The 18184-nt window shown below is 43.0% G+C and overlaps 1 protein-coding gene across 9 annotated transcripts in view; it reads right to left on the bottom strand.

Moving 5' to 3' along the window:
* The window catches only part of CALD1 (caldesmon 1), a 221655-nt gene that overhangs the window by 175763 nt on the left and 27708 nt on the right, over nt 1-18184 (bottom strand). For 7 of the 9 annotated variants that reach the window (XM_053609391.1, XM_053609395.1, XM_053609396.1 and 4 more), the window contains exon 1: nt 15609-15933. The exons of 1 other annotated variant lie outside the window; for it this stretch is intronic. The gene's annotated coding sequence lies outside the window, so the exon portion shown is untranslated. Of the gene's footprint in view, nt 1-13072; nt 13091-15608; nt 15934-18184 lie in introns of those variants that run through there. One more of the 9 variants, XM_053609394.1, reaches the window with a different exon arrangement.

Here is an 18184-nt window from a genome sequence, read left to right as displayed (position 1 = left end):
GAGATCACATCTATTCCGTGCCCTTCATTGTAAGTTGATACCCCAGAAGACTGAGTCACCTGCCTGATGTCATCAGGTTACTCAAAGGCAGAAACTGCATGGATTCTTCCCACTGGTGTCTGCTGCTAACTCCTCTCGCCAAGAAAGTTTGGAAGCGCAGGATGTGGAACACTCTATTGAAATGATTTCTGGAAAGCATCCACTTTACAACTTATCTACTTGTTACTAATAGGCATTTTTTCACAAGGTGAGTTTTTAAGCTGCTTAAAACCTTTCTATGTCAAGATTTGGGGGAACATGAACCACATCTTCTTTTGTTCTATTAGTGTCAAAACTGTGACATTTCACTGTGGTATGATGCACCTTTGAGAGCAGAGTTTCAGTAATTCAACAACCAGGGTAAACTTTTCACTCTAATGCTTATGCTTAAAACTGCAGAATTGGGTGTGTGTGTGTGGGGGGGGGGGTGATATCAATATTACCACCTGTTTGGAAAATGACCAGCCTTAGAGTCCTGACAGCAGCAATAGAGTTGTAACATCTGGCATCAGAGTGGGACGGGCTGAGCAATCTGCTACTGGTCTCATGGGAAGCAAATCAGAGGAGCCCTAGGGTACGACAGGTGGAAAGTCCCTGACAGATTGCTGGTCCAGTAAGCATATGTGGAAGAAAAGAGCTGCCTTACGTGATTTCTACTCATGTACTAGATTTTCATTAATATCTCTGCAATGTGCACATTAAAATTTCTCCATATGAATATTTTTCTATTATAAGGAACTTAAAAAATAAATGTTTAAAATTGCGTAAAAACCAAGCAGATCCAAACACACCATAGTAATGGCACAATAGGGGGACTTGGGTGTGGGGCATAAGAGAACTCTGTAATAGTCTTGGACATTTTCTATAAATCTAAAAGTATTCTAAAATAACTTTTTATTTAAAGAATCATGAAAATAACCAATTTGACCTATCTATACGATTGCTTATGCAAGCTCGGCCCCTCGCACAATTGCTAGGCTCACACATGCCTTTCTCCTACTTGTCTTCTAGGTTCCTAGAACATTTGTAAATTTTTAACATATTCAACTATCGATAGTAAAATCACGGAGATTACAAAGCACAAGCACTTTGCACATGTGTGAACTCATGTGTTAGAAACGTCAGCGCTGATGAAAGATAATTTCAGTGAGTCTGAGGGCAGCGAGAGCCCAGGCTCCTGCAGCTGTGCACTTTGTGCTTTGATTTCAGACAATGCTTTAAAAGGCTTTCCTGAGTATATTAGAGGGAAAGTTTCAATTAAATGGTAGTCTGTCTTAACCATCTGTTTTCAACACTGTAGGGTTTCAGAGTATCTCCAAACCAAACAAGACGATTCTCAACGTTGCTTTCAAAGATAAGGATGGAAAGGAACATACTTGCCCTAGAAGCCTAAAAAAAAGGGAAATAAGAAAGGCTGGCATTGGAGTTGGGACAGTCCCAGAAAGATTTACATGAAACGGTCATGCATGGGACAGTGGTTGGAAAACTCAAATTCCGAACTTGAGTTTTCTCGATGCATATGACTTACATCTTCCTCCTAAAATCCAGCCAGCCAAAGTCTTCAGATTTCAAAGGAAAAAGAAAACTATCGTCTGTACTGTCTGTATTGTAAATGACACATTACTGCCTAAAATCCCTTCATATTAAAGACCACAAGGCTCCCTACTCTGGCATCTAGAGAAAGGGAAAGGCTATTAGCAGTTTATAATTAGAAGCTGGAGGCACAAGGAAGCCATTCAAAGCCACCCAGGATATCAGCTGTAGACATGAGGCAGGAACTCAACTACTTTCCTTTTAGAGCAACACCTGGGCTGTGAGGCTCCTGCAAAATATGAGAGCCAAGACTCCAAAGACTTGAACCTCACTGCCAATACTCTCTGGAAAAAGAATTATCAATCTAGAAACCACTCCCAATGGACAAAAGCAATTGCTTTATTTTAACAGCATTTTTAAGAAAAGAAATACAGAAAGGCATAAAAGTTAAAACAAACAAACAAATGTAATTCTCAACCCCATCCACACCTTCTGTCCTATTTACTCACACACAGCTGGGTCAGCAGCTCCAGGCTGGCTGACACTAATGACTCGGTCTCAGGAAAATGGGGAGTTCCTTGAATAGTTATTTCCATCCCACCAGTGTACAGCTAGGTACCTGCCCTGCAGAATGTGGCTGAAGTATTATTGTCATCATCAATCTTCATAAAAAGATACATGTAAGCAAGAGAGCCAGACACCATCACGACTAAAGCAGGAGGCTGCCCCACAGTAATAGGGCATTTCCCACCGTATAAATCTCAGTGGGAGAAGAAAAAGAGGAATGAGAAAATAGGAGGAGGAAGTGGGAGAAGAGGAGAAAGGCGGGGGGGTGGAGAATGAGAGAACTTTAACAGAACCCTTATTTCCTTTCATAAAATATCTTCTTTCACTGTTTTTCTCTCCTCATTCATTAATTTTTAGGATACTCGGAAAGAGGAGAAAAAGAAAGTTATGGCCAAAATTCCCAGATAAGCAAATAAATAAATAAACAAAAGGATGAGTGTGGCTCCTTCCAGCTGACAGATTGCTCTGAAGTACTTCTGACATCTGTGGCTTGCTTCTGGTAACTTGCAAGACAAAAATATTCTTCTTTTTCATTTTTGAGTTGAGAAGAAGTTCCTGGCCTTCCTTGCACAACCCTAAGTCTAACAAATATCTTGACGATGGCAGCGATTTTTCAGAATGAGCCATAAATTGCAGATGAGTGAGTCCTCAGAGGAACCACATTTGAAAGAGACTGAAGTAAATGTTTGTTCTCTCTTCATGCATCCAAGTTTATTTCTACTTATGTTACACTTACAGCAGCCATCGCCAGGCTTTTGGTACATAGACCTTTAGAGGATAAAACAAGCCAGACGCCTGAAGTGGTAATGAAGGCAAGGCACCATTGGCCTCAACTGTCACTTTCTGTTTTTCAGGCCACGTATTTTCACCATTTTCACCTCTAGGGTATATGCAGACACGTATGTGGTGTGTGTCCTGGGAGAGGCTCGACACATACGTAGATCATGTCTACACAGCAGTGATAGGCACGGCTGTTTGTGGGTTACAGGGATCTTCCGTTCTCTGGCAGGTGCTGAAGTGGTAGACAGTACAGGCAGGGATCCTGTGATGCCCACAGCCCCTTGTAATATAGTTGTTTATTTGAAGTGTGTGTGTGCACACATGTGTGCTCAGCTGTGCCTTGATTTATCTCAGGAACACAGGGAATAAATATATCCTGTGCATATCACAGCAGACGAACATGGCCTCCCTTGAGCTGCAATCAAGATGACGCCAAACAAGGAGGCATGAGGGAGGAAGAGGAATTCGAGGGGTGCGACAAGATACAGAGGGGACAACAGAAGTTAAAAACTCATGTTGAAAAAATATAGAAGGCTTCCTGCAGTGGAAATTAAAAAGAAAAGATTAGAACATAAAGTGCTTAAAAAAGAAAGGTGCAGAAAGAGTGAGTGGTTGATAGGTGAAGAGAGATGTATGGGGAGCAGGAAGCTACGCCATGGATAGGATAACCATCCATCCTGTTTTGGCTGCAGCTGTCTCAGTTCGGGACTGTTATTTTAGGGATATTATTGATAGCACCCCCTTTCTCTCTCAGAAGTGTCCCGGTGTGGTTGACAAATGGTACAGTCACCCTGTCTATTGGCTACCCCTGGCCAAAGGCATAGAGTAGCCACAAGCAGGATTGAACCTGGAGAACAGACACCAAGAAGAGCTTTAAGGAAGGCTGAAGACAACAAGGGCTAAAGGTAATTTCTAAAAAGGGGGAGGAGGAGAGCAGACATAATATGTGGACACATGTAACTAACTGGGCCAAACATGGCTGTAGGAGGAAAAGTGTAGAAAAATGAAGAATGGATGGAGAAGAGACAGAAGAAAACAAAGACTAAGAGGCAGATGATTTAGGGCACAGACGTGTGAGCTTCTGCCGTTGCCCTGTCTCTGGGGATTAGTGGTCACCATCAGTATGTATAAAAATGACTGAACGCGCCATCCCCTCTCCTCGCTACACAGACACGCACACGTCCCATCTGACGCTGCCTCTCTGGCCCCAGCCGGCTGCCCCCAAGCCACTCACCTCCCAGTGCTCTGCCTCCCAGACTACAGGCCGTCTTGGCCAAGCCCTCCCTTCCCTCCCCGCCCCCTCCCTGCTTGCAATGGCCACTTGCCAGGTGGTCCACCATGGTGGTTTCAAGGCCTTCCACAGATAGGCCACAGCCTGTGCAGCTGCACTTCTGTGCGTCATTGCAGAGACCTCTTTTGACTTTTCACGAAAGGCAGAAACTAAGTGTTAAGGGCAAGTTCAAAAGGCCAAGTGATTTCCAGCAAGCCATCCCCTCAGACCCACAGGGGAGATGGAATACCACCCACAGTAGGGTCTTCTGCACTCGGAGTTTCAGAAAATTTGGCTTGAGGATTTCTACCAGCATTTTGAATTGGGGCATATTATGAGTTGAACTTTGTCACCCCCAAATTCATAAGTTGCCGTCTAACCCCCAGTATCTCAGAATGTGACCTAATTTGGATACAGGGTCTTTACAGAGGTAATCACTTTAAAATGAGATTATTAGTGTGGCCTCTAGCCCAATACAAGGGGTATCCTTTATAAAGAGAGGAAATTTGCACACGCATTCAGGGAGAACTCCGTGTGAAGATGCAGACCACACCCAGGACCCCAGGAGAGGAGAGGCCTGGAGCAGGGCCTTCCCTCACAGCCCTGGAAGAAACCAGTCTTGCTGATGCTTTGATCTCAGACTTCTAACCTCATCCAAAACTGTGGCAAAATACATTTCTGTTATGGCAGCCCTAATAAACTAATAGCCCAGATGCAGTCTCCTCAAAGAAGGAGTTGGGAGAAATGGACTAGAGACTTCTTACAGCCCTTTTCGTTTCCCTGAGGACACTAAGGGAGTGTCCTTTGAATTATCTGAATGAGTAGGCACCTCCTGTGCCAAGATCGGACTGACTGACCTTGAGCAAATAATTTCAACCACTCAGGCCTCAGTTTCCCCCTCTGCGAAGTTGATTATTGGGCCTATGTTCTGAAGTCCTCACTGTGACTGACGCTTAAGGCAAAGAATGATCTCATAAATGTTCTGAGCCTTGTGCAAGAAGAACACGTCAAACTTAGATGTAGAGTCTTGTTAATTAAACCCCATTTCTGAGAGTGGCTGGCAAGGGCAAATGGACTCAAACTTTTTTAGTAAATAAATCACTGGACAGAGAGGTAAAGCCCTTGACTTTTCTCCTGATCCTCAAAGAATCAGCCGCTTGGCCTTGTGAATACCTAAATTTGACATAATCAAACATTAAATCAGCTTGAAGCATTTGTATAAGTAGTTTAATCCTTCAGTATCTAACTCTGGAATATCTCCCCTTGCATCTGGGAGAAAGGTGTAAACTACTTGTTAATCCAGCTCTGCTACCAGGAAAGGAAAACACAAAAATATTTCTGCAGCCTTCTTTTTTGTCTTTTCCTTACTGCTGCAGGCCTAGATTCTCATCCTGTCTAGCTCTAACTTGAACAATCTCTCCAGTCAATAGTGAAAGAAACGTATTTAGCTGTGTTTCCTTATATGGCAGGGAATGGCAGGGTGCTTGTCTATCTGAACTGTGGTATGGCTCCCTGACAACTTATAACGATTGGTTATGGAAAACTCCTGCACTGGTTTCCACTGCCTTCCTGAGGGAAGACACAGAACAGACAGCTGGAGAGGAATGGAGAAGGTTGGAGTCGGGGGCTGGTTGAATCCAGACCTGCCATTTGTTAGCTCTGACCCTCAACCAGAACAGTCTCTGCCATGTAGAGGGGTGCCAATAGGGTGGCTGCATGAGTCAGCTATATTTTTAATCTATCGACACTCCAGATAGCTATCCATCCATTGCCCATTACTATTTGTGGTCTCCTCAGTTCAATGTATTTGCTCCAGATAAATTCCAACACACTTTCTCTCTCCTTGTTTTTCTTTCTCTCTCCCTCCCCCTTTCTCTTTCCCTCTTCCATTCCAGGTCTAAAACATGGAAAATCTACAAAACCAACCCAACCTTAGGAATACCAGCCAGGAATAATACAACTCTTTAGTCATATAAGATAAAGATGACTGGGAATGTTAAAGGCGGCACAGATCTGCTGATGAGAGAGCGCAAGGTGGGTCAACCCTCTGGTTGAAAGACAGTGGAGTCTTTGTGCTTCTGTAGAGCAGGAAGGTCCATGCTTCAGAGACAGACAAGACTAGCTGGAAATTGCTTTTGCTGGACTGAAATAGGGTTTCCTAGAACTTGAATCTACTCGTTCACATCTTACTTGCAGGAAAACCCAAACATGAAAGAAGTCGCCTCTTTCTCCTGAATCAACAGGATGGCCCGGAGGCAATAGGGATCATGTGTGGCTGAAGTTATCAAAGTCCCTCGTCTATAGGCAATGTCCGTGGAAGTCGTGGCTGATAACCAACAACTGGTAATTTAGTGTTTATAGAACTGTAACTTCTAATAGCCATGACAATTTCAAAATGGAGGTGAATCATTCCGATTTTATAAGTGAAGAAACAGATAAGATAATGGTAAATTTGAGGTTCAAAGTCACATCTTCCCGTCTCCATAGTTTTTTCTCAAATACTTTACATTTCCAGAGCCATACAAAGAAGTGGAGTCTCCATCACTTGGAGTGGTTAGTGACAGCAGCTCAGCCTGCCGGGCAGCCACGTGGACTAAGGAGCCAGATCATCTGGATTTGGATCCTGGCTCTGCTACTCACTGGCTGTGTGAACTTTAGATGTGTTACTTAACCTAACTGTAACTCAGTTTCTTCATCTGTAGAACTGGTTGTGAGGATTCTTCATTTTATTTTTGTCTAATAAAAATCTACGTACTACCAGGCGCTGTTCTAAGCATTGGGGTAAAGATGCATCATGAGGAATCAGGGTGTCCCAAAGTGCGCACTGGTTTCAGCGTTCTTATAAAGAAGAAATGATAGACATTTCTTTTTCTTACTCTTTCACACATTTACTAATCCTATTTAGGGACACGGCACTTAGGCTCAAGTCACAGGTCTGACAAATCCAGACAAGCCACCTACTTTCATGGTGCCTATACTCTAACAGAGTAAGAATAACCAACCGAGCAGCCACCAAGTATGCAGTCATTAGCATACATTATGAACATGCAGGATCATTAGCATACATTATGAATATGCAGGATTCATTAGCATACATTACGAACATGCAAGCAATCAACAACAGAGGTATTGGCTGAGCTCTCCCGTGTAGAAGCTGATTTTACCCCTCCGTTCCTTAGGGTCAGTGGTGTGCGAATTCATATTTAACAGCTAGCTTTTGGGGAAGGGGAGTTGGCTTTGTAGCATGTGCTGATCAATTTTTTCTCTTTTCTTCTTTTCTTTTTTTGAGACAGAGTCTCAAGCTGTTGCCCTGGGTAGAGTGGCATGGCATCACAGCTCACAGCAATCTCCAACTCATGAACTTAAGCAATTCTCTTGCCTCAGCCTCCAGCCTCCCAAGTAGCTGGGACTACAGGTGCCTGCCACAATGCCCAGCTATTTTTTGGTTATGGTTGTCATTGCTGTTTGGCAGGCCCGGGCTGGATTCGAACCCACCAACTCTGGTGTATGTGGCTGGCGCCTTAGCCACTTGAGCTACAGGGGCAGAGCAGTGCTGATCAATTTCAAGCTCCTCACATGGCATGTCTGGATGAAGAACTGCTATGCTCAGTTGCATTAGCATCATACAGCCTTTCCGCCACCAGACACAATAGATGTAACTAACCCTAAACGAATAGAAAGTGAAACATAGTAAAATAATTAGCAAGGAGTGAGCCTTTTGTTGGGCTTTTCATATGTGGTGTTTAATTGTAAGTTTATATAATTTAACTTTCCCAGTGGCTGTGCTTTACAACTGACTCTCCAAATTCCTGCAAGTTTAACAATCAGCTTTTGGGAGCCGATGTATGGTATTTGGGGAGCACAGGACAGTGTTAAAGGGGAAGGGGCACCTAGTCTGGGTGGTGCCAGAGTGGATCCTAATCTGATTCCTTTTGAGCTGCTCTTTTCTCTCTTTTTTTTTTTTGTAGAGACAGAGTCTCACTTTATTGCCCTCGGTAGAGTGAGCTGCTCTTTTCCAACAAGCTCTGCTTCCATGTACACAGGGAAGCATCTGCCCTGAACACCAAACAGTGTGGGTACAAATACAGTAACAATTCTGGCATGCATGGAAAGAAAGTTGTTGCTGTACGTTTAGTGAATATAATTTATGTGCTCAGGGTTCTGAATGTGGTAGATTCTTCTTCTGTGTAATACAGTGGATGTAACTCCTAACTGTTGAGTAAAGGAAGACCCTAGAGATTAATTTTCTGTTCTCCCGTGTAAGTAAATTATCCCCCACCCCCACCCCCATCTATACCCTCAAAGCCTGTTTTCTCCTGGGGCTCACATTGTTCTGAAAGGGCTTCCCAGAGAAGCATGTAAGCCAGAGGCTGTGATGGCCTTCAGCCTTAGAGGAGATATAGGCTAAGGGTAGAGGAAGTTTCTCTCCTCCTCCCATTCAGCAAAGAATTAAGAAAAACATCTTCAGGTTTTTTTTTTTCCTAGTAAGTGAAATATCTAAAGTAAGTGATCTTTGAAACATCCTAGGAACAGAAATGCTCAAAAAGAAGAATTTTCCTAGAATTACCCCTCCTCCTAGGCCTAAATTTCACTTAGTAATGGTGTCTGGAACAGGAAGTGGAAATACCATGAGAAATTTTATTCTTGCCACATTTCCAGTGCTTTACAAAAGCAAACACTGGAAATCTCATCAGAAAGTTTGACCTTATAGGGTTGATAGCTTTGTGCTTAAACTAACAAGAGTATGGGAAACTGGAGGAATTTTCAGATAAATATTCTAGCTCTTCCTAAGAGACTCTCTGGCAAAACTGATTATTTGGTATACGTAGTTGTAACTTTTAGAAAGAAACTATTCAAAACGAAATAAATAGGCTTCTGAGGACTAAGTAACTACATACATCTCCTATCAGTCATGTTAACCGTAGATGTACAGAACTGTTTCTGAGCCAGGATGTTTGATCAGAGTCACCAGGGAGCTTTTACAAACTACAGATGCCTGGACCCCGTTCTCTACCCACTGAACTGGGAATCTCCAGGGGATAGGTTTCAGGGATGTGTGGTTTCAAAAAGTTCTACAGTCAATTCTGATTAAGACACTGGTTAAGATACATTGGTATAAAGGAAAAGTTATATACTGCGTTGTATAACCCAAACTTGCAAACTGTTAAAATGGGATGTGCTCTTTTCTTTTAGTATCAGGAGAAGCAATCTGGTATATACCGGAAAGGTTAACTGCCTGGGATGTTCTAGAACTATCTTACCACTAACTGGATTATCTTGGTCAAGTCACTTGGTTTTTTTCTTCCATTGAACAAATATTTATTGAGATTCTGCCACATGCCAGACCCTGGGTGTATCCTAAATGAAAAATACAGATGTCCCCTGCCCTTATGAATTTTACTGACCAATAAGACAGAGCAGACATTAATCAAAGAAACCCACAAATTCATGTATAATTTTTACTTGCTGTGGCTAGGCTTTACTCTCTCCTCCGAGAAATGAAAAATAGATCATTCCTTTTTAAAAGAATTTCTGTTGGTGATTCCAAATTTATTGCCTTAACCTCTCCATATGCAATACAGTTGGGTGTTTGGGGTCCGCTCATTTAGAAAACACAAAACCCAAAGCTACTATGAATTCAACAACTCTTAAATAAATTTGTATTTTATCACCATAATGCGACTATATATAGAAAAATAGTAGCACTTATTGTGTAATATATATTATGTACTCAGCTTGCCAAAGGCCCTCGCTGCATATGTGGATTTGTTTATCTCTTACAATAACTTTGTGGCCTCCCAGAAATCCAAGGCCCAGAAGTTAGGGACCTACAGGCCACATTTATGAAGAGCAAAACATAGCCATGGCCCTTTTCTTCCACAACAGATGTCACTATCAATGGTAGAGTTTTTTTGTTCCTTCTCCGTGAGCTCGGACTCAGCCTCAGAACCTTTCTTACCATGCTAATTGGTTGAAGCTGGCAAAACCATGAAAAATTACACGTATTCCCTGGGCTCAATGATCTCCTAAGGTCTTCCCCAACTTAAAAAATCTATGAATTTACGTGTTGATTCTGCTCTCTCGAGAAACACAAATGCCTCCACCTAAGTCCACATGAAAGTACTGCAAATATTGGAAACATACACACGGCCCCTCCATTTTCATTCCGTTGGAGTAAACAGCTCTGGATCCCTTATCTCCTCCTTATACGTTTTGCTTTCCTGACCCTGTCCAGCCTTTGATGTTTATCCCTGGATGCAGATTTGTCAGTGTCCCTGAAGAATGAGCCTGGAACAGAGCACAGGGCTCCAAATGTGATCTGAACTGTGCAGAAGGCAGAGGAGTATTTGATCATATCTCAGATATCGCCTAGAGCTGAAGCTTCCACTGTTTAAGAAAGCACTAGCTTTTATGCACTCAGATTATTATTCTGATTTACATCAACATATATGAGCTTTTATTTATTACAATTGTTAAATCATTGTATATTGAATTTTCAAGATGCCTTTATTTGAGGGGCACTATATCGTATCTATGGCAGCTTCTTGCCAACAAAACTATTCAAAATGTTTTCCTTTAGAATCTTTCTGACATGGAGGATTCTTTCCTTTTCAGTTACCAGTGATGCAAACTTCCAAGTTAATCTCCCTTCAGACTGGGTCATTTGATCATGCCAACGTGGTCATCAGGAGCTGTGAGACCATCCATCGGGTGTCTGCTTCTTGAGGAATTCATTCACATAAAAATTCAGATGATGCCCATTGAGAGCTGCTGGAGATCTCAGCTGATTTGCCTTCCAAGCTCAATTTCTCTTCTGACTAAAAGCACCCACTGGGCTCTTCCGAGCCCGGGGGTGAGCCTGGCTGGATTAGAGCAATCCATTCGTAGGTAGCCCAGGCCTTTCATGTCCTCCTCCTGCTAAGAGACTTGACAAACAAAGCCAATCATTTTTTGGCTGAACCAATAAGATCTCTTCTCTCAGAATTTGATCTGGAAGCACAGGAGGAATTTTCTAGTTGATAGAACAACGGGAAGAAGCTGACACAGGCTACAGCTGAGTGATATGAATGGAACACATTGGGGACCCGTGGACCTCTCTGGGGATACCTTCACTCCAACTCCACTCTCTGTGAACCCTGGACTTATTTTGGCTTCTGTTCTTCAATTCCTCTATGATTCCACCTCCACTCATGTTCTGATCCCAGGTACACGTGTCTTCTATGGGAATTGAGACTTTCCCCCACTGCCCTACCTCATCTGCCCCAACTCAAGGGTCTCTCACTGTCAGTCACAAAGGGTGGACTTACAAAGGACCTAAGGTTTCAGAGTTTTTATCAGATTCTCAAAGGTCTTCATAACAACACAGGGAAGAACAACTAATAGGAACAGACTCAGTCACCTCTTTCCTGCAGCTTGGGGTCATCCTCTCCTTCTAGCCAGCCAGCTGTGAGTAAAAGCAGAGTGGCCCTGAGCACAGAGCACACTCTGGCATCTGTGTCTGCTCATGGGTTCTCCCCTTCTGAAACGTGCCTGTGCTAGATCTTTCAGCTATGCGCTGGGCTTCCACCTGGAGCTGGCACCAGAGACTGCCAATGCTGGATCGGGAAAGCCCCATGTTTGGCTTGGGGCTGAGAGCACTTGGGGAAGATGTGGAGGTGGAAGACTTCGGGTAAGGAAGTTGGGGATGTCACCTGGAGTCAGTACATCTGGGAGTACTAAAGACAGGCAAACAGAGAGGTGAGAGGCAAGCTCCCAGCAGCAGTCTGGTCTCAATACCAGCAGAAGCCACGGCCAGGTGCTCCCGGTTACCTCACCCTCCCTGCAAGGCCCAGGCCTGACATGCTGGGATTCATTCCTTGCTTTTGGCAGGAGGCAGAGGAGCTGCCTCATTTACTAAAGCCTTTCTGTTGTCAGCACGTTGTCACTGGTCTTCTGCTCAATTAGATCTTCAGATTTCCCTGTCCCTGGATGTTGCTTTGCACCATGATTACACCATATTATTTCCCTACCTAATAGCTGTGTCCTCTTGGTCTCTGATTATCAAAGTCAGGGTTCAGACAACATTGGGATGGACTCACTAAACTTTGGGTGAGAGAACTAGGAGCCAGAGGTACCACTCAAAGAACCTCAAATATAAGAAAGGAGGAGAGAACTGGGATACTAGGTAAGCAGTAAAGTACACCAGGTAAGAAAGCGTAAGGTCCAGAGGACTCAAATTGTAAGCAGCTCAGGGTGTGCACGGCCTCGGCTCATTTGCACATCTGAACCTAACTGCTGCGGGACACAGGGAGACGTTACAGTGCTCAGTCTACAGATGAGGGCAATGGGTTAATAACTTCCTCAAAGGAAGGTCAGGCTTATTTAAGTAGAGGAACCAGTACTAGAACTGCGGTCTTGTAGTTGTTCTCAGAGTCAAACCTGAACTAAAAGTATCTCTTTAAGTTAGCCAGCTACTCGGAACTCAGGGCCATCGCTCCAATGCCAAACTTGGACTAGTCTGACAGAGGAAAAACTTTCAGTAAGAAGCTAACGGTTCTCTCTCCAGGCTCTAGAGAACTTACCCAGAAAACCCCCTTTTGCAGTCTGAAAAATTCTTTGGTGGCATCACTCTAACCTCCTCTTTGCTCCTACTATGCTATTTACTTACCCCTTTGTCAGCAATTTCCCCTGTCCCCCCGCCCCCCGTTTCTGAGACATGTGACAGACCAGAGGGGGGTGGGGAGCTAGCTAATCCCCTTTCATGCCTGTCTCCAAGTCACGTTCTTGTCTTGCTAAAGAATGACTAATAATCACGCTACCATGAAAATGGCAAATGGAGACTACGTGTTTTTAAGAAAATGCCTACTGAGGTATGTTTTACTTATCAGAAAGAACAGAGAATACCTGAGGCTGGATTCTGGAACTTTCCATGGCTGGCTACAGGACCAACCTATTCCATTCTCCCAAGAGCAGAAGATTCTCAGTTCAGTCACAGGAACCAATTAGAATCGTTAATAGCCCGTCTTCCTGTCAGGAAGTGCTTTCACATTTCTCATTTAAATCCTTTATGCTGCAGTTTGAGACTCCTTCTCCTCTTTCATACAAGAATTGTGTATTTATGTCAGACAATCTTTTGATTCAGACTGTTTAAACTGCACATTCTGTTGGGTTTGAATAATGGAAATAATCCTGCACTTGACTGATAGATCAATCTGCTGTACATGCCTTATGTGCCCTAAGATCAACATTTGGTACTAATGTTCTCAGTACCAAAAAGAAGCCAGTAAACCATCTAATTCATACCCACATGGGAGAAAAACTCATTTCAATTCAAGTTGGGGGAAGGAAAACAAAGTACGAGGGAGAAGGGAGGGGAGATTTGGGGTGTACAATGTAGGGGTGTATGGCACAACTTTGGGGGGCAGGATAATAACTATGAGAGAGACTCTACCTAATAAATTCAAATATTGTGACTTGATGGTTTGTACCTCCACTTTAACCTGAAATTTAAAAATAAAAATCAACTCTTCTTTTAGTTGATTCCCCCCCCCAGAATTTTGCTATTATGATTCTCTGTATGAAATGATTTTTGTGAAATGAAAGTTCTCAAAAACTGTGGCTTTTTCCCCCATGTTCTATTCACCTTCCCGTTGGGGAGGTGCGTTCTAGCTGACATCCAGCACAAAGAGCTGCTTAAAGCTCAACACAAACTGAAACCCTCTCTCTCCATCTCTGTGTGGACAGCTCAACACCTGCAGGGTCACTGAGAACTTAAAAGTGTTTTTGTGGTTGCTGGGGGCACGAAGAGGATGGGACGGAGCGGTCATAGCAGGGTTTGAATTTTCAAGGATTTGGAAATGTTGGTTTCAAAATAGAATTTATCCTCAACCCCCATGATTATAGATTTCCTTCCAAACTGCATTTCCTTCATGGTTTAGAGCACAGTTGAAAAAAGAAATTGCTCTCCGTCTTTTGATTGACATTACAAACACTGTGAAAATAGTTTGGAACTTGATCTCTTCAAGGGAAAGACAACAATCAAACTATAGTTTTTGCCTGCAGTTTTTCTTTCACACTTACTCAGAACTGTTCTAGAAATTCATGGGGCATTTTGTTCTTATATATCACTTCTAGAAGGAGAGAGAGGCATTCTCAAGAAAATTATTCCCATACTTCTTGAATAAAAAGAGAACAAATTATTTAACGAATTTCAACCCCGCATTACTGCCATCCATGGAACCAGGTCAGATAAAATCAATCTGAAGCTGGTAGTCTTGAATGTCCCGCATTATTTAAAAAGTCATCAAATTTATTCTTCTAACCACATAGCACCTAATCTTTATTCAAGTTCTAGCTATGTGTCTTATTTTGCCAAACTCATTAGAAAGATTTTACTAGTTCAGTTTACAAGCTCATCTGCATAGTCTTGTTAGCAGAAGGGGTCTATGAATACCAAGTACTTTGTTCTCATCTGCTGTTTTTGAGCATGTATTCCACAGCACTAAAATTCCCCTGCCCTTTACAATCAGCTCTTTCTAAAAGGAATTCCAGGCTACTACCACCAAGCTGCCTTATACTTCTGCTACAGACACCCACATACCTAGACCTTAAAGTAAAAGCTTGTCTCCTTCCTTTCTGGAACACATTTCCAGTCAACATCTTTTCAAATTCTTTCGACACACTCAGGCACACTTTCAAATAGAAAATGAGATTTCTTAAGAAATAGGTAAGAGGTTAAATGTGCTTTCTAAAAACACACCCACTGGCACATGCATTCTCTTGTTATTAGGTTTTATAGGAAACAGATTAGGGCAGGCATCTTCTGTCCTAGCAAAAAACTATCAGAGCAGTGACATTAACCCCACCGGCGCCAGGTACTAGCACTCTCTGTCTGCCTCTAACCTTACATCCTTGCAGCTCTGGAAATCCAGTTCTTAAATACTGGTAGCAGAAAAAAAAAAAAATGCCTTTGATTTTAAAAAGGTCTCCCTTGTTGGCTTCTCATCCATCTAAGGAGTTGTTGCTATTGTTTTTAAAGCAAAATTTCTTTAAAGCTTTGATAATACAGGAAGCCGGGGAGATTGCCAGGCAGCAGCCTGGCACAGTGTGCCTACAAACACTGGCCCGTGGATATCAGGTAGAACCCCGTGTGGCTCTCCTAAACAAAAGGCTGTCCTAATCAAAGCTGCCAGCACCAAAATGTCTTGATAGGAGCTCTCCTCTGCCCCAACTTCAAAAACACAACTTGAAACCTCATCCTGTTTGCCTTCTGGGTACATCTGCAGGCGGTGAAGCCCAGTCTGGCTCTGGGAATTTACATGGTTTATTGCCTTATATCAATCTTGTATATCTGGCCACCTACGACAGGAAAGTCGATTGGAAGCCAGAGAAAGTCCCCAGATTCTCTAGAAGAGAAAAGAGAAAGCCTTCTATTCCTTACCTTGTAGACTGAAACTTCTCCCGAGGACTGAATCGGAAAGGAAGGGCTGATTTCTTTAAGCAGGAGTGCGCAGCAAGAGGGCAGGCAGGCAGCAGCCTAATACACACTGCTCTCTATTCAATAAAACTCCAGACCGTCCTTCCTTAGCCCCTCCCAGGAGTCCATGCTAAGTGAACGCACAGCCCCTGTGTTTACAGTCAGCAGGCGGTGGTATGCATTGTCCTGTAGTTTTTCTAATAGGCAGCCAATGACGCCACCCGGCCAAGGTGGATGCAGCCTGCCTGTGGAGATGCCTGTCATTCCCTAGGCATGCTCAGGAAATCACTCATCAGAAAAACCAAGACCTAAAAAGCTCCGAAACTGCGTGCAGGCTGCCAAAACCAGCCTGCTCCATGCCCTTTTTTGGTTATCCTTTGCAGGGCCTCTGGAAGTGGATCCATTGTCAGGAACAATCATAAGAAATGTTAATCTTGGAGAAAGAGGCTGTCTTGTAGAACACCAATGTAGCTTTAAAAAGAAAGCACAGTCTGTGAAACAGAAAGTTAACAGTAGATAGGTTTATTGGAGGTGGGGGTGGGGAAGGCTTTTAAACAGAGGGGTTCCTTAGTAGAGGGTTTCCTTTTCAAAGGAGTTGCACACACGTGAATTTAAGTTGTTACGCATTTTTAAAACTTGAAATGGGCAGGACCCAGGTCTGCTGCAGACTGAATTCCAGCCTGAAAGAGGGGTGAGCTCTTCCAAAATGTGTCTACATATATTATAAAAACAACCAATCCCCTTCTCCTTTCCCCCAAATAAAAATCTTAGGTGTTTTTTAGCAGGTAGCGTTAGCCAGAATAAACCTAGGGCCAGGCACTGCTGGGCAGGGTATCACAGGCTTGAATAGTCTCACTGGCTTTCCACATTTCCTCCCTCTTCTGCTCCCTCTGTTTCTTCAGATTTAGCAAGAGGGAGATAGTGCTACCAGTTGCTAGAAATTGATGCACAGCAGAGAGGGTGTGAAAAGACCCAGCACCTGCTTTTGGGCTGGTGTAGACAGGTGCATATGAATTTGCAAACTTAATTGTCAGACCTTGTATGACAGCAGCTCTGATGGCCATTCCAAAAAAAGAGTTCCAAAATTGCTGTGAAGAGTAGATTAGGCTCTTGTGTCAGTGCATAGCTTCCCCAGGGGAGTACTCCAAAATGGACTGTAGTGATGTTCAGCCATGAGATACGTAGCCCTTTTTAGGATGAGTTTGCAAACTGAATTATTTGTATGTGCACAGAGGTGACTGAGTTCATGTCACTTCTTGGAAGTGTCCCACCAACTCTCCCTTGGTAAGACTTGAGCTGTGATAAGGTCAGAATTTGGAGATGCTAAGAAAGCGGTTAATTGGCCCACACATGCACGTGACTGATACATTGTCTTTTCATATAGAATTCACTCAATTAGTACTTAATTCAATTTTTAAAAACCCCTTATTTGGAGCACCTACTATTTGTTAGGCCTGGGACTAAGTGCAAGGTGTATGTCTCACTATTAAGTGTTTGGAAACTGTTTCATCACTGACCAAGAAGTTTTAAAATATTTTCCCTGACAAATTACAAGTGCAGAAGCTTGGACTTCAGAAATTTGAGGTTTTACTGTATAAGCCTTCTCCCTATTTATGAACATCTAACTTAGAAATAATCTCTATTCAGGAAAAAAGTCCCTTCCCTCTGTGCCTTATTCACAACACTTGGGAAGTGACAGATCCCCACAAGTAGTTTCTTTCCTTCTTCAGTTTTCCAGTGTTAACAAGTTACACACATCAATCTCTGCACACATCTCTTTCTTGGGAAGGCTACTCCCTCTGCTCTTCCTGACTACGACTGCTAAACAGCCGTCCCCCCCCCCAAAAAAAAAATATATATATATACACACATTATGGCTGAGGCTACCAAGCAGTGGGAGAGATGAGTTTCAAGTATCCCAAGTTATAGCTCAAGATGTCCTCCTTTCCCAGAGAAATGGAACAAATAGTGTTTGGTGGGAAAAATACAGTCAATTTTGCATTTCAAGTACACTGTGGCTCAACCCAGTAATCAATGTTGCATTTCAAGTACACTGTGGCTCAACTCAGCAGTCAATGTTGCATTTCAAGTACACTTCGGCTCAACCCTGCGTTTATGGAACACCACTGTTTATACAATTGTTGCTATGGGAAAATGTTTCTGATCCCAAATAAATGATTTAGAAATAAACTTTTGGAACACAGCCAGTTTTGCTGCTGGAGACATCTCATATCTTGACAGGTTGTAAAGATAGAAAAATACTCCATAGTCTGGTAAACTGCTGAACTTGAAGACATTGTGAGGCAGACATCAGGGAGTTTTGAAAACAACTCATGTGGTAATGTCTGTGTGAAGATATGACCTATGTCCGGAGATGTTCGAGGCACGTGATCTCCATGCAGGCAGTATCATCTGTAACTCAGGGAAGCCTGGTTGGAACTGCTGTTTTCTATTGCCACTGCTGATTATATGATCATATCCTAAGCAGCATTTTCCTTGCTTGTATGAACAAGGCCCTTGGTTGAACACCATCATTTGGA

This window comes from Nycticebus coucang, chromosome 11 (genome assembly GCF_027406575.1).
Source record: "Nycticebus coucang isolate mNycCou1 chromosome 11, mNycCou1.pri, whole genome shotgun sequence".
Taxonomy (NCBI): domain Eukaryota; kingdom Metazoa; phylum Chordata; class Mammalia; order Primates; family Lorisidae; genus Nycticebus; species Nycticebus coucang.
This window is presented reverse-complemented; position numbering and strand designations above follow the sequence as displayed.